The following is a 17,248-nucleotide window of genomic DNA, read 5'->3' as shown; positions in this document are numbered from 1 at the left end:
AGTTTTGCCCTAAGTGCACAAAACTAATCACACAGTTCCAGGGGCAGAGGGAGGCCGGCGGCAGCCAGGGTACAGCTCGCGGTTGCGGCCCCACTAGCCATGCCCTGTATGTCATGTCAGCTTCTGACATCAGATGCAGGTAAAATCTGGCCGGCGCCATGTTCACGGCATGGCCGGAGTGACTCTCCCTGGAGAGCCTCTCCGGCTGTGCTGCGAATGCGGCGCTGGCCAGTTTTTACTCACAAACGGGGCACGTGGCCCCATTTGTGAGCAAACCACACCCGGCGTCTGATGCTGGGGGCGTGGCTGAGGTGTGAGGTGGCAGCCCGTTCACACTATGGTGGCTCCGCCAGTACACAGTTCTTTAGTTCCAGGGAATTAGTGCCAGTCTCCTGTGATATTTATATCTTGCTACTGGGCTCCCTAGACAACAGTTAGTGTGTGCCGTCAAATTGATTTTGACCCCTGGCACCCACAGAGCCCTGTGGTTTTCTTTGGTAGAATACAGGAGGGGTTTACCATTGTCTCCTCCCGCGCAGTATGAGATGATGCCTTTTAGCATCTTCCTGTATCGCTGCTGCCCAATCTAGTACTAGCGGGGATTTGAACTGGCAACCTTCTGCTTGTTAGTCAAGCATTTTCCCACTGTACCAGTTACTATGAATTAAAATTCTTCTGCTGAATCAGACTGGAACATGTAAAAGGTTGTGTCAGGTATCCAATACATACTGCGATGAACAAAGAACGGGTGGGGGGAAGGGCTAGGAAAGTTCACGCACATACATCAGAACCAAGAACTTATTAAAGATAAACCCCAAAATGACATCTCTAGGGGCAAGTTTATCATGACAGACAAATGGTAAATATGTAACACGATGGAAAACCCCAAAGTAAACTTAAGGCAGATGACAACATTTGTTTCTGCTGGAAAAATAACTAATGATTGACTAACTTGGACCTGAGATTGTTGTATATGAAAGCATGGGGGAAAGTGAAGGGTTTATTAGTTACTTCTGTGTACATATTTACTTAGAGAGCCTCCTCCCCCAACCAAAGTAGGTGCAAAAGTAAAAATGTGAGTGTGAGTGCCTTCCAGAAGCACTACAAGAATCTACTGGGCTTCTACAAGAAACTAGAACTAGGAAACTAGGAGTACTACAAGAAACTACTGGGGACAGTTTTCTGTCCTCAGGTTTGTTCAGCAAAATCACATAAACTTCTGAGGTGATATTACTTCAGAAAGAATGCAGGGATGATTCCACTTTTGAATGCTGACTGCCTGCATTGTAAAATGAGCAAGAACCTTTTCCCCAGTGTGCTACTTTTGTTTGTTTGTTTAACTTTTTTTTATCCTGCTCTTCAGGCACAGTGAGGTCATTAACAAAATTAAAAGTTGTGTCCTACCCAGGTTTGGGAGCTGTGTGTGCTCCCAGTTTTCAGTTGTATGGAAGCAAGGTAAGAGGAAAACCTCGGCAGAAGTGATTGTTTGGAATCAAGGTAGGAGGAAAAACAGAGGCGTAACTAGGGAAAACGGCACCCAGGGAAAGCATTGAAATGGCGCCCCCCGCGCCCCCAACATACTACATTATACTTAGGTTTTTCCTCACAAGCGCCCGCCGCCGCCAAGCCAGGCCACTGACTGGACGCCAGGCGCCAGCAAAGCAATGGGGGGGGGGCCACGGGCGGCGCGGAAGGGACTGCTCATGGGGGAGGGGGCGCCGACGCGCTCCCTTGACTGCTGCAGCGCTGCTGCACTGAGCAGGAAACATTTGTATTAACAAAAAAATTAAAAAATTTAAAAAAAATTTTTTTTTGTCATGGCGGCGCCCCCCATGTGACCAAAAAAGATGGCGCCCGGGGCACGTGCCCCCCCTGCCCCCCCTATAGTTACGCCTCTGAGGAAAAAGAAAAGTTACCCTGGTTTTCCTCCTACCTTGCTTCCACATAACCAAAACCTGGGAGCATGCACAGCTCCCCGATCTGGGTGTTCTACAGAGGGGCTATTCTCACGACCAACAAAAATCGGGCTAGCAGAGGCTAGCCCGATTTTTGTTGGTCATCAGAACCACTGGGTTCACAGCTGAGCCCGGTGGTTCTGGAGCAGCTAACCCGCTCGAGAACCCCTTGCAAAAATCAGGTTTGCGGAGTGAGCGCTCCTACAAACCTGCTTTTTGCGATCATGAGTAGCTGCGCCGCGCCGCGCCTTCGCGCCGCGCCTACTCATGAGTAGACCCCTGGCTGGAGGGCTTAAAAGCAGCCTCCCGGCTCAGGGGTCTCCTCAGTATGCCCTGAGTGCTCGTTCAGGGCATACTGGGGCTTGCGGGGCCGCGTGGCCCCCGCTCCCCCCACCCCCCACCGGCTCTGTCTCGGAGCCGGGCATCATGTGGGTGGCCGATCCGGCCGCCCAGGGCTCTCTTCGCGCTCACCGGACAAAACCGGTTCTCACTGATCGTGAGACCTGGTCCAGATTGTGATTGTGTGAATGACTTCAGTGTCATTCACCAGCTCACAACAAAATAAAATACATGACATCAAACAAATAAATAAAAGCACACTGAAACCACAGAGTAAGTAAAAGTGAAATCAGTGCTAAAAACAGCAGCTAAGTGGAATTTCCAGGAAGAGCAATTACTCAGTGGAATTGCTAACTGGAATAGCCAGGTTTTAATAGCCCTCTTGAATGAGGCTGGGGGAACTCTTGGTGGATCTCTCCAGGGAAGGCCACTGAACAAGCCCTGTTTTTGGTCATTACCAGCCAAACGTGAAATGGTGGCAGGCTAGAATTCTTTATGTGCAGGAGTATCTCAAAATGTAATCCTCCACTTACAATCCTAAAATGTCAACATCCCAGAAACATTCTACTACATGATTTTTCTGAATGCTTAGCTTTCAGCCAGCATAGGGTGGTTTTAACCCACCGTATTTTATAATTTAGTGTTGTTGTTTTAAACATTTGGCTTTGCTTGTAAAAGTAGTGGTCTTGTGATATAGTGCTCCATGCTCTTGTCATGTGGCAGGCTGGAGGAAAATCTAAATAAATAAAGTTATAGTTAGAATAAATACAGTGTTTTGCCCACTTGAGGCTAAACTCAAACTCACCTTTTATGTGATCCAAAGAAATCTTTGATCAAGCACACCGTCCATTAACTCTACCCAGAACTGGCACAAAGGCATATAGTTTGGAAGTCCTTTTTGGCTAATGCTGTCTTGCCAGGATACACATCCTGCAAATATCCCAGAAGGAAATGAAAGTCTATTACTTTAAATTTGTGTTTTCCGCCTCGTTTTTAATTTGTATTATTACATTTCAAGGAAATTATTAATAGCCCAGCTTTACATAAATGAATACCAACAGTGCCATTTGTTCTAATGAAAACATACTTCACATTCAAAGATAAGAAGAGATGATTTTGACCTCTTGTCATTGTCAGGAAAGGATTTATTTTTCCTTTATTTTCTATTCTCATACTCTTGATAAAAATTCTGTAAGTCCTAAATTCAATAACAGTTTTTAAAAAGAGATACATGAATCAGATAAGTGCAAGTACCTGATCCACTTAATTAGTCTGGTTTAATCTTATATTCCATTATGAGCAAGATGCCTGCCATTTCTTTTAAATGCTTGTCATTTTGATGGACAGTATGTGTGGAAAGAAGGGTAATATAGTGCAAGGTCCCCTAGAGGTAGCAGCATGTCATGATATCCCAGGCAGCGAGGTCAGAGCCACTCACACCAACAGAGTTGAAGAGGAGATTCTGCACTTGTTTCAGTACTTTATTTCATAGGAGTGAGTGGCGATTATTCACTTATCCAGGGAACTTTCCAGATTAGCCGCTCAACAGCAGCAAAATACTTCCATTCAGGCAAATCACATTCGAAACGTAAACAGCAGGGGGAGCAGTCTCACGAAAACTAACAACCCCCCAAAACAGCAACTTCTTTATGCTGGATATATGAGGTCATAGCGCTATATCACAGTGATTAAATTCGAAACAAGGCATTGGAAATCTGAACGGCACCCTGCTCTCAGCGTAAGGACTGTGGTATCACACCGGAAGTGTGGAAGCACACTTCAGAAATTGGTTGTGACCCTGTTGCAGGGTGTAATCTGGAAAGCACTCAGGAGAAAGGATTCATGAAGGATGATTCATTCCGGTGTATTCAGGATCCCTTTGGGATAGATAGGGGCCAACCCTGTCCCCTGTTACCTCAGCCATTGAGATTCAGAAGAATTAAGAATGACCTCCACCATTAGGAATCAAGCCTATTCCTACATGCATAGCAATATCCTGGGTTCTTCTTCTTGGTCACTGTGGAGTGTGATAGAAAGTGAGGAGCTAGTCTTTATGATGTGGCAGCCCCCAAGGACTTACAGCACTCAAAATTGTTCGCACCCGCAATTTATTGTTACAGTTGTGGCCACTACATGTAATACAATATTTCTTTCCCACTCTCCTTCCTCAGGTAAGGGTTCTTTAGTCTGGAGCAGCTCATTGCTTCATGGCTGCCTGCTTCATGGTCCCGCTCTTCTCTTGGCTGGTATGTTGTAACCTGGCCAGACCTGGTCGATTTCCTACTAGAGGGGTGCTAGGTTGCCTAGCAACCGCTCCCTTCAGCATTGGTCCCACCCGCTCAACCATCAAGCTCTTCATTCTGCAGGGCTAGCTCCGCCTCTTTCTACCTTCCTCCCTGTGGGTCAGCTGGTCTCCTTAAAGGTGGGTGTTGGCAACTTCCTGTTGATTGCCGGAAGCAGTGCCTACCTCTCTCGTTCCCTTTTACCACCACAAGGCAAGTGGTAGCTTATAGAAAGCGTGTTACGCTTGCCATTGCTACTTAGCAGTGTGGTGTGTGTGTGTGCTATTAGCTTTTCTTTACATACCAATCTCCAGCTTATGGGCCTGAGCTATAACCTGTGGGACCAGGCCCTGTATCTTTTTATTACCTAGCAATGACTCTACTCAGGTGGCTGCAGGGCTCCCATTTGGGTGGTCTCTGCCTTGGGCTTGGATGTAGCTTGCCAACACTTATTTATTATTTATTATTAAAAATGTTTATACCTTTCAAAAGGCTCAGGGTGGTTTACATTAAAACACCATTAAAATCAATTAACAATTAAAACAAAAATTATAAACTGCATAAAATAATAATTAACAATTAAATTATCAAAAAACACTTGTACTTGTGGAATTGCAAACTTGGTGTATGGCCTGTGAAGTGACAGAAGGAATCAGCCCTCTAGAGCCCCTGGAGGCGCAGTGGTAAAACTGCCGCCCTGTAACCAGAAGGTTACAAGTTCGATCCTGACCAGTGGCTCAAGGTTGACTCAGCCTTCCATCCTTCTGAGGTCGGTAAAATGAGTACCCAGCATGTTGGGGGCAATATGCTAAATCATTGTAAACCGCTTAGAGAGCTCCGGCTATAGAGCGGTATATAAATGTAAATGTAAGTGCTATATGCTCAGTGGGTTTTCCTTCATTTGGAGGGTTTTCTTATCTCCTAGCCTTGGAGTTGCAGGCCTAACCTGGAAGGATGATCTGTAGGCTATTTTAAAAATATGCCCCGAAAAGCTTGGTTCAGATAAACACTATAATTGGAGATTAAAAGTAAAGGGATACAGTAATATTCTTTTCTGTGCCTATTTGAGTAGGCACCTTTTGGCAAACAGAGAGTCATGCCCATCTGGACACTGGCCAACATTCAAAGCACTGGTGCAGCAATGCTGCACTGGTGCTATGGGGGAGGGGCAATTTTAGTTTTTTCCTTCTCTCTGAAGCCAATGATGACTCCCAAAAATATGTCCTTGAGACAGGCATGACACCCCCCGGGGGGGGGATATTTTAGGTGTCAAAGTGGCTCTTTGTTAGCCTGGATGTTAGTCACTGATTGCAAAGATACTTGCAGTGCTATTCCTAAGTATCTACAAGAAGAGAAATAGTGAACTGGTATGACTTTTGGGATTTGTAAGGGGAATTATATTTTTGTGTCTGGTATGTGCCCTGTAGATCAACAGATTATTGTAATTTTTGTGGTATAAATGTGCACTATATTTTTTAAAATTTGCCTCTGAGTCTGCTTTAATTTTAATGTCTAGAGCTTGGATCTTAGCAAACAAACAGAAATTACTGAAGTACTGCATTTTATTTTTAATCACTTATGTACACTTATGATTAAACAAATTTTGTTTAATCATAAGCAATAATCATAAGTGGGTTTTTTCCTCATTTATGGTTAAACAAATACAATTTACCATTACTAACAATAATAGTACTCTTGTTTACTTAGCTTCCTTTTACTTGCAAATATGTGACTTTAAGTGTTACAACTTGCCATACATTACTTAAATTCTTTCCTCCATGGGTCTTTTTTAATACTTCTCTGCTTTCTAACAGCACAGCTTTAATCAGCATTGAGAAGTACTCTAGTTTGTACAAAACCACTCAAAGGCTGACATCCTGACTAAGCCTGCACATGTTCAGAAGCACACATGCAGGAGCTACAATCCCATTGCAGATGCTCAAGCAAGGGGGTAGGCAATTTTTACTGATCCCTCCTCCCACCAGAGGCACTCTGTACCACTAAAAAAGTATGTCCCTGAGTGTTGCACATAATTTCACCCCCAGCACAGTACCTCCAGTGACTGTTGCTGGTGTCTATCTTATGTTTCTTTTAGATTGTGAGCCTTTTGGGGACAGGAGTCCATCTTATTTATGTATTATTTCTCTATGTAAACCGCCCTGAGCCATTTTTGGAAGGGTGGTATAGAAATCAAATAAATAATAATAAATAATAATAATAATAATAATTTTGGGTGGCACTGATTGCTACCACAGGAGGGAAGATTGTCAAAAACTGTCCCCTCCCAGAAAAACATCTGAGCTGCTGAAGCAGGACTATACTACATTTGCTTGCTCATGCACAGCCTCCGATTGTTGACCACTGACTTTTCAGTCTGGCCAGTATCTCTTTATAATGCGATTGGGGCCAAAGCAGTGTGATTTGGGATTCTACAGGACAAGATAAGAAGTTTGTTCACATGGCCTTCTGCTGGGCCAGGGAGTGTGCGCGGGAGGGAGGAAGGAGAGCCACTGTCTTCCCCCAGATGATTCAGCAGTGATCCTAGCTGCACAGCTCACATTTTCACATGACTAGCACTGCGTGAACCATGGAGCTTGCATGCCCACATGGCCAGTGCTGCCACGAACTGCGTGGCTTGCGTGCTCACACAACTGGTGCTGCCATGAGTCATGTGACATTCCAGAGGCTGGGAAAATGTGTCCTGGCCTCCAGATATTACACAATTCACCACACAACTATTGCGGTACATTGAGCAATTCCCTCGGGAACCAGGTGCTCTAGGCACCAAGATCTGTGTATGCTTGGGCTGCGTGCAGCCTGAACATTCACATGACCCCAAACTTGTGTAAAAGGGCGCACTTGCACCCTTTAACCCAGGTAAAAGCCTGGGCTATGCAGGGAGGCAGTGCCAGAATTAACCCCAATCCTGATGCTTCACACAAGTAGCCCTACGCACATGGGGCCGCTCAAGCCTGGGTAGGGGTGCTCGTGTGAACAGCCTCAAGATATCATTAGATAGTTTTTGGCAGAAGCTCAAAGGCACCATTGCATCTTAATATTTGCACTAAACAGACAGAAACAAATTACATTATTGAAGAAATTTTGTGTTATATTATTTATCTGTACAGGCTATGTTATGGGCCAGTTCAGACAACCCAACAAACCAGGAGTTATTGAGTAGGGAATATGGCCTGAAATGGTCTGGTTTTTGTGCAGTCCCTTTACCTTCTCAGCTCTGTCGTGGAGCTGTGACATCTAAATACCAGTTAGGTAAAACAACAGCTCTGCACTCATTTGAACCCAGAACGACTGTGATTTATTAATAAGGATGACATAAAGAGCTGCTGCCTCACATGACCCAGATCTTGGTGGTGTGCAAGTGGAGAAGTTAACGGGAAATAGGAGCAGGTGGGCTCAAGAAGGCAAGGCCAAGGCTCAAGAAGGCAAGGCATGGTTGTTGGGTCATCTGAATTGACCCTATGGTTTGTGACCTTGTCACAATATCTTGTCTGCTAGAACAACTTGAGCCTCTAATTTCCCTGTCTTGGTTTATAGTATTAATCTGAACTGGCTGTAGCAACCTCAGAAATGTGAATAGGTATTACCATACATGGTATAAAAAGGAGATTGTTCTGGCTCTCCCAGTATAGCTTCAGGTCACATCAGTAAATTATTATGTCCTTGCCAATGTTGCCAGCCAGCTCAGCCCTCCAGACAGAATGGCTGCTCACGGAAGGGCTTGTGCTTCTACTGCCCTCTCATGGAACGTTCCTAGAATTCTTGATGACTAAGGACCTCTGCATGGCTCTCCTTTCCATTCTGCTTCTTTTCCAATAGTGATTAACTATCCAGTGATCTCACTGCTTTCCATTTAAAAGGAAAAGTAGAACCTCTGTTCGATACCTACAACACCTGAAATTCAAAGGTCAGAGAAAGTTGCCTGGTTGCTTCAGAGGTTCTCTCAGGCTTGGTGTACACAAGCACTGTTTCTACACTGTACTATTTCAGATGATGGTTGATGGTGGTGTGTTGGGGGGTCACATATCTGAACACTCCTCATTAAAAAAAAATCCCTCTGTATAGAAAATGATAATGTCAAGGAGAAGGCTAGAGTAGAAATCTTCTCCCTGACAAGCTAGTTGTTTATGGGCAGAATTAATGAGATTTGAGGAGAAAGAGGAAAGGTGGCAGTATATTGGTGCTCTAGAAGCAAAGCCAAGATTGGCTGCAAGGGGGTGGGGCAAGGCTGCATAAATACCTCCTCAGAAAAGTAGCTGCCCCCATCTGCCCTCCATTTCTGTTTCAGAAATCATAAGAACATGAAAACAGCCCAGCAGGATCAGGTCCAAGGCCTATCTTGTCGAGCATCCTGATTCACATTGTGGCTCACCAGATGCCTCTGGAAAATCCACAGGCAAGGGCTGATTGATCCCCTGCAACTTATTTATAGAAACATGTTGCCTCTTAGGTTGAAGGTGGCCTATAGCCCTCAGACTAGTAGCCATTGATAGATCTGTCCTCACATTATGCATAATTTTATATACCTCTATCATGTCTTCCCTCAGTTGTCTTTTTTTGAAACTAAAAAAACCCAGGTGTTGTAGTCTTGCCTCATAAGGAAGGTGCTCTAGCTCCCTATCACCTTGGTTGCCTCCATCTGCACTTTCTCCCGTTATATAATGTCCTTTTTGAAGTATAGTGACCAGAACTGTACACCTTACCCCAAATATGGCCACACCATAGATTTGTATAAGGGCATTATGATATTAGCAATTTTATTTTCAATCTTCTTCCTCATTATTCCAAGCATGGAATTGGCCTTTTTCACAGCTGCTGCACACTGAGTTGACACTTTTGAGTTGTCCACCACAACTCCAAGATCTCTCTCCTGGCCAGTCACCAAGAGCTCAGATCCCATCAGTGTATATGTGGGTTATTGTTGTTTTTTGCCCCAATATGCATCACTTTACACTTGCTAACATTGAATGGCATTTGCCATTTTGTTGCTCACTTCCCCACTTTGGAGAAAACCTTTTGGAGCTCCCCACAATCTCTTTTGGATTTCACTATCCTAAATAGTTTGGTGTCATCTGCAAATTTGGCCACCTTGCTGCTTACCCAGTTTCTAGATCAATTATGAATAAATTCAAAAGCACTGGTCCCAGTATATATCCCTGGGGGACCCCACGTCATTTCCCTCCATTTACTGTCCATTTATACCTACCCTCTGTTTCCTGTCTTTCAACCGTACTCCAAATGTACTTCAACCAATCCACACATGAACCTGTCTCCTTATCCCATGATTGCTAAGTTTTCTCTCAATAGTCTTTGATGAGAAACTTTGTCAAAATTTTTTTGAAAGTCCAAGTATACTATGTCAGCTGAAACACCCTTATCCACACACCTGTTGACACTTTTAAAGAACTCCAAATGTTTAGTGAGGCAGAATTTACCTTTGCAGACGCCATGCTGGTTCTCCTTCAGCAGGGCTTGTTCCTCCCTATGCTTAACAATTTTATCCTTGAGAATGCTTTTCATCAATTTGCCTGCAACAGTCATTAACCTAAACAGCCTGTAATTTTCCGCATTCTCTCTGGATCCCTTTTTGAAGTTACATAGGCTAATTACCAGTCTCCTGGTACAGAGCCTGATTGTAGGTATAAGTTACATATTTTTGCAAGGAGGTTGGCAATTTTACGTTTGAGTTCTTTAAGGACTCTTGGGTGAATGCCATCTGGCCCTGGTGATTTGTTAATTTTTAATTTTTACAGACAGTTTAGAATGTCATGGCTTGTCACCTCTATCTGACTGAGTTCTTTAGCCTTTGTCTCTGAGAAGCTTGGTTCAGGCACAGGTATATGCTCAGTATCCTCTCCCGTGAAGACAGATGTAAAGAACCTGTTTGGCTTCTCTGCAATCTCCATATCCTCTTTAATAATCCCATCCACTCTCTCATCATCTAACCACCTCCCTGGCAGGTTTTCTGCTTCTGATTTTTTAAAAATTCCCCTTGATGCTAAATAATGCCCCCTTGATGTTAAATGTTCTTCAGACTCTCTTTTCGGCTCTCTTATTGTCTCCTTGCATTTTTTTTTTTTTTTGCCAGAGTTAATGTTCCTTTCTGTTCTCTTCATTTGGGCAGGCTATCCAATTTCTGAAGAAAGTCTTCTTATCCTTTATAGCTTCCTTGAACTTGTTAGCCATGCTGGCATCCTCCTGGACTTGGTGGTACCTTTCCTCCTTTTTGGTATACATTCTAACTGGGCTTCTAGTTTTGTGATTTTAAATAAACTCCATGCATTCTGGACTGACATGACTCTCCTGATTTCACCTTTCAGTTTTATTTTCACCAAACTCCTGATTTTAAAGAAGTTTCATTTTCTGAAATCCAAAGTTTGTATGTTAGACTTCCTTGGTGATTCTCTCCTTGCATATATGCTGAATTTGATCACATGATGGTCATGGTTCCCTAAAGGTTCCACGTCACTGACACCTTGTATCAGGTCCTGTGCCCACTTAGGATTGAGTCCAAGGTTGCCTTCTCTCTGGGTGGTTCCATGACCAGCTATTCTAGGGCTAACATGTTAGCCCTACCATAACTGTTGTAACATGTGGGTCACAGCTCACCCACCCAGAAATGCACTTTGCCCCTTCTGTGTTCCTCTACTTATTCTTCTTTTCTGGTGCTGCCACTGAGCAAAGCGCAATGAGTGAAATCATTTAAGAGTTGGGCACAGAGTTGGGTGGCTGAGTGTGGTAGATTTGGAAGAGTGAAGGTCACAGGCAGCTATAGGAATTAAGGGCAGAATGACGGGGTGGGCTTTGACGGTAAGAACAAGGAGTTGGTGCTGCATGAGAAAGAAGATGAGGAGGTCATGTAGCGTTTTAGGAGCAATGTTGCATGGCCTGAGCAACAAAAGAGGTGAAGTAGAGATGAAACATATATGGTATATGAAACCTGCATATTGCTTATTTGAAGGGGGGGAAAGGCTCTGCCCAAGTTATGTTACAACACTGAACTCACTCTGGACTCAATACCAGATTTGCCCTGGGTCACCTTCCATTAGTTCATGCCGTTCAGTCTCCAAAGTGCTATACTTTTCTACATTACTGTACACTGCAATTGAGGTGGACTTCCATTTTCTAAAAAATATTACGATTATTATTTTTTGGAGCATGTTGCATCTCACGGAAATCCTCCGAACTCAGAAGTGAATGACCTTTACGTTCCATAAATCAACATGACAGGTGATTCAATCGGCCACATGCCTTCTTTGATTTAAACAGCTGCCAACTCACATGGAGCAAGCAGAGTTCAAGTCCCAGAGGGTCCCGCAAGTAGTGGAGGAAAGCAGCAGGTTTGCACTTTTGAAAGCACTGGAGCCGAAACAGAGAAAATTCACTGACACAAGTGAAATAAAAAGGGCCTGAATATTTAATTTACATGTCGGTTTAGCATTGTACACTTTCATGTTCCAGTTTCTTTCACCTACAGACGCAGTTGTGCCACATAGAATGTAGTTATCAATAGAAAATGTATATTTCTTAAAATCATGCCTTGTCTGGACTTTTAATATGGTGTCTTCAAAGCTGAAATTGAAGCAGAAATGTTACTGACTGCTAAGTGAAGAGGCTGGGCATGCACAATAATATCTGACTTGCCTAGCTACACAAAACAATGCTTAGGTTATCTTCATTATTGTCTTTCATGTGCATATATTTGGAGAGAAATAAGAAAAAAAGAGAATAAAATAAATATGATCAACAATTGTTTAAGAGGATATGGAGAGAAAAGATGAAAGGGATTAGTATTATCACGCAAATGAGGGGACCATATTAGTTCCCTTTATTCTATTTTATTCTTTTATTTAAAATAATTAGTAGTATTTTATTTATATCAAAAAGGACACCTGGCATAAACATATGCTGATCTCCCACACTGGCATGCTTGCTTTACACTGGTGACCAATATAAGATTGATCAAAGTGTTAATGATGGCAATCAAAGCTGATGTGCATAGCAGAGTATCTCGATGGCTAAGAGCCTGTGTATACAAGGACATGCTGCTAATGGTAAGATTAGTAGCAATCAGAAAGTGTTCCACTCCCAGTCATGCCATATACCTTTTTACAAAGTCAAAGATGGCTTTAGATAATCTATTAGGGCACTAACCATGGTGACAGTGAGAGATGAAACATGGAATATGTAGAGTGCAAAAAAAGTGTTTTTGCCAATATGCTTCCTCCCTCCAAATACTAATGTGACAAAAGGGAGGAAAAACCTAGGGAAAACATAGACTGCAGTTTTCGAAACCTCATTAGCCATGGGCTGTGAAAATTCTGGATTTAGTTGATCACTGCTAGTTTACAATAACATTCAAAGCATCATTCCCTTCACTGACTAAATACAGTAAAGCACCCAGGAAATTTTATGGATGTATTCCACCAATCAGCCATTTTAAAACTGGCCCATTTCTATATGCACAAACTATGTAAGTAATTTGATGTGATGCTAACTGTTGGATTGGCATATGGACTATACTACTTAACCCACTGAAATATTACTTCAATTTAAAAAGTACAGCTGCATTCCAAAACATGGTCATATTGCTTGTGTTGCTTTTCTTTTTCTATTTAGGTCTTTCACAGAAAAAATGTATATCAGAAGATGTACAACTCAAAGAATCTATTTCTATGCAGCTTCAACCTGAATAGCGGCTATATGAGTCTATGGGGAGAGGAGAAAGGAACATTCATGCTATCTTCAGTGAAAGACTAAATAAAACCCGTTCCTGGAATTCAAAGCATGAATTGAAGAGGGAATATGTGCATTTACCAAAAAAATAAATAAATCAGAATGTCGAACCTATTTTCCCACTCCGATTAGAATCACAGAGTGTTTTGCAAAAAATATATAATAAAAATATTTTCAGAAAGATCCGTTAAAATGCAATGCAAAACAATGTAAATATTAGAACATAAATTTAAACTCAGATAATATCAGTTTCATCAGTAAGAAACTGTAACACTCAAAATGAAGATTAGTGATAGATTTTTCAAGCAGTTGAAGGTATTATTATAGAAAGATTGTTGCCAGTCAGTAGTGCTCTTACCCCTGGACTTCCAGGCTGAAGTCTGGGGCCTCCACACCCCCTCAGGGACCCCAAATCTTCTTTAGTCTATCCTGGATTGTGTGGTTGCTGCTGGCCTGCACTATGCCGAGTGGCCAAGTGTGATTATGACCTGTGCTGGGTGCTTTAGAGACAGAGTGTGGAGTGAGGAAAAGAATATCATATGTGGGATGGGAATATGTTATGTGTTGAAATGAATATGCTAATGCATATTTGCATAAATCTACCTGCTTTATATCCTTACATTCTTGTGTGCTCAGTTGCTGTTTGTGCCCTCAAGAACCCACATGTTAAAAATAGTTTGTGTGTGTGTGTGTGTGTGTGTGTGTAGGGGGACTATGCTTACCTTGCATGGGGGGGGTCCAAAGGCCTTTAGGTCAAGGCTCCAAAATTACCTAGATGCACTTCTGTTGCCAGTGGTGTGTGTGCACATCCTATTGTCATCACTCATTGTGCAGTTGTATGTTGTGATTCAAAAACTTGCAAAACCTGGTTGATCAGAGACCACCTGGACACTGAGCTCTGCAAGGGAGGATTTGCTCTGGGTCCTGCCACTGGCTGCCATCATTGGAGTTGGGGCAGCAAGGATGAGGAGCAGGCTTTTCTCTATGGTGCTGCCCTCCTTTTAGAACTGGTGGTTGCTGTGAAACATTTGTTTGACTGGCTCATTGGTGATTTTCAGTAAGTTGGTCAAAACCATTTCAGTTTGTACTTGCCTGTATGTACTTGCTGGCTGAACTAATTTCTCTTGTGCTATGGATTTATTTTAATTTGGTTTTTATCAGTTTTTATGGAATGCATTGTGGTAGTGCTTTGTTATGTTGTTAGCTGCCACAAGTGTCTTTTTTTGCTAGCCAGAGGCATAAAGGCCCACATGTTGCATAGTGTCCTGTGGGTGGTTTCTGCACCATGCACTTTGCACACTGCTGCAGGCATTTAAAAAAATTCGTTGCACAAGAGCAGTCTTCTGCAAATGCCTACAATTGCACAAACACAGTTGCATGATTTCATGGCCTTTGGAAATAATGGCAGTGCAGAAACCACCCGTGGGGCACTGTGCAACATGTGGGCCACATATTTAAATTAATAAATCAGTTAGTGGCAAAACAGGCATTCATGGTCTTGTGTGCTTCTATTGTATCACCTTCAAATCACGTACTCTAGCCAAAGAATCCAGAAGTTGTAGGCTCAATGTCCACCAAAAGACTGCTGGCAGAAAAAGATGACCATAAGCAAGCTTCTAAATGTATACAGGTATGTCACCTGGTGATCCTTTTGAAAGTGTGAATCCCACAATAGTGGTGCCATCACAAGTGCCATCACCCACCAAATAGATGTGCTATTTTTTAGTTGGCCTCAGTAGCTGCTTTTCATAGTGGCTTCATATATGGTCCAAAGCAACTAGGAAGTGAAGCTTTTCATGGTAGTATTATGTGATAAATTGCATGTATGAATGGACCACCACAGACAGAACTTTCATTTTGCCAAACATCACCTCAAACATGGTGCTTTTCATCAGGAGTGGAGAAATCTAGTCATGTGCATGCATATGTATACCAGCCTTTAGTGTAATTTAAAATTTAGACACAGACCTGAATAGGGGGCAATGGTTATGTGCACTGCTACTGAGGAATGCCAGGAACCAATGGCCTAATCACGCAAAGATTTTCCTCAATTGCACTGGAACAGAATAGTCCACTATTATTATTGGTGACTGAGGTCTTGTTTGACTCAGCCTGCTTCTCCATCTTGTTTTACAAAACAATGATACTGGGACTAGTCTCACCACTAGCTCCAAGACATTTAAGATCTGAAGGGTTCCCCCCCCCCCCCCCCGATGCCAAGCCTACTCAGACACAATGCCTATATAACTAACAGCATAATATAATCAAACACCTCCACATTAAGGCTTACACTGAATGGAAGGAATAAAAATAGAAAACATTGCACATGAACATCACAGTTGAAAGAAAGATGTGGGAGCAGGAATTTCCCCAATAAAACAAAACTTCAGGCTCACTGTTAAGTGTATATTAAAACTATTTCCCCACTACTTTAGAGATGCTGTGTTAAGATTGATTTCTTATTCAAAGTGCTGGCTAAACTAAAAATGAAAGATCAAAACACTTAGAGTGGTTTTATTAGAACAGGGAAGTGTTCAGACTTTGCCAGTAAAGTTTACAGGTTCCTTGACATGGGCTTATTTAATCTTATAGATATGTTCATAAGATCATATATTCATTCCTAAATTGCTGGACCTACCCCTATGTTTAAATCTACACTGAAATTACTCAATGTTTCTGTCTCCTTCCATCATTTTTTTCTGCACTAGACATATGACATGGGATTTTGATCACCATCATATTTTATAAATGATGTCACAACACAAGTAGTTTGTGTGTTTGAATGGCAGGGGGAAGGGAACAAGACACAGAGTAGGTATTTGGGGCCACCATCACACATTTACATAACAAGGTCATTCTCACAAACATAATAGGGGAGAGGAGGGCATGTAGCAGGGAAGGCAGGGATGGATCTACCTTTCCACCAGATGATCAGCGATGTCCACTCTGGCACACCATTGCATGCCCACACGATCCACGCTGCTCCATGCAGTGCAGATCTCTGGAGTCCAGGACTCACTTCCAGGAATCCCACAATGCACTGCTGCACGATGAGCGTGGTACATTGGGGGATTTCCCCGGGAGTTGGGAGCTCTAGGTGCCCAACTCATGGGTTGCATGCCCATGACCCCAAACCTGGGGTAAAGGTTAAAGCCTGGGGTAAATTCCCAGGCTTGCAGAGGAGGCAGCGCCTGATGAAGCCTGGGTTTGGCTGCTCATGTGTACAGCCTCAACATCTACTATGACCCTTAAATTTCATCCTTTTAAAAGATAAGTTTCCTCAACTTAAGATCATCAGCTATGTGTGACAGCAACCTCCCCACCATAAAGAGGGAAAATGATATCTTTGTAGAATGCCGTTTTAATACATTTTATGTTTCATTGTTGAAAAGTTCATTGTGAATGGTCTTCTCCCTAAATCCTGGAGGTACAGATCAAAGAAAGCTGTGAAGAGAACTCAGGTTGCATAACTGCCCACAGATTGCGCATCTTTAGTCATAAATGAGCTTAAATATACCGCAGGGTGGACTGATTTAAATCAAAATGATTTAAATTACTAAGAAAAAAGATGGCTATTAAATAGTCATTTAAATCAGGTTTCCCATCTTGAAATTAATGTATTTCCTGAAGAAGCATATGCTACCTAGTTCCTATAACAATAGATAACATCTGTTGCTTTATGACTAAATAGAGCATCTATAAAATCTGAATCCTTTGCTCATGCAGATCACATGTACTGTACTACAGAATTATCAAGGGCAAAAGAAGGATGTCTGTCTGGTTCTCTCTGTGCACAAACAAGGATACAAAACAAGATCATTTAGTTGAAGGTGAAATGTCCAGAACATTTTTTGAGAAAGGCCTGGTAGATAAAATAGTGTTGCTCCATGAGATGTTCAGGTGCAAATGCACATGTGT

The 17,248-nt window shown here is 42.6% G+C and overlaps 1 long non-coding RNA gene across 1 annotated transcript; it reads left to right on the top strand.

Annotated features, from left to right (window-relative positions):
• Window positions 1-4,628: 4,628 nt before the first annotated feature.
• Window positions 4,629-13,444, top strand: LOC128329175 (uncharacterized). Its single transcript, XR_008309552.1, has 2 exons — window positions 4,629-4,716; window positions 13,214-13,444. It is a non-coding gene; the product is annotated as an uncharacterized LOC128329175 (long non-coding RNA).
• The last annotated feature ends 3,804 nt before the right edge of the window (window positions 13,445-17,248 follow it).

This window comes from Hemicordylus capensis, chromosome 6 (genome assembly GCF_027244095.1).
Source record: "Hemicordylus capensis ecotype Gifberg chromosome 6, rHemCap1.1.pri, whole genome shotgun sequence".
Taxonomy (NCBI): domain Eukaryota; kingdom Metazoa; phylum Chordata; class Lepidosauria; order Squamata; family Cordylidae; genus Hemicordylus; species Hemicordylus capensis.
This window is presented reverse-complemented; position numbering and strand designations above follow the sequence as displayed.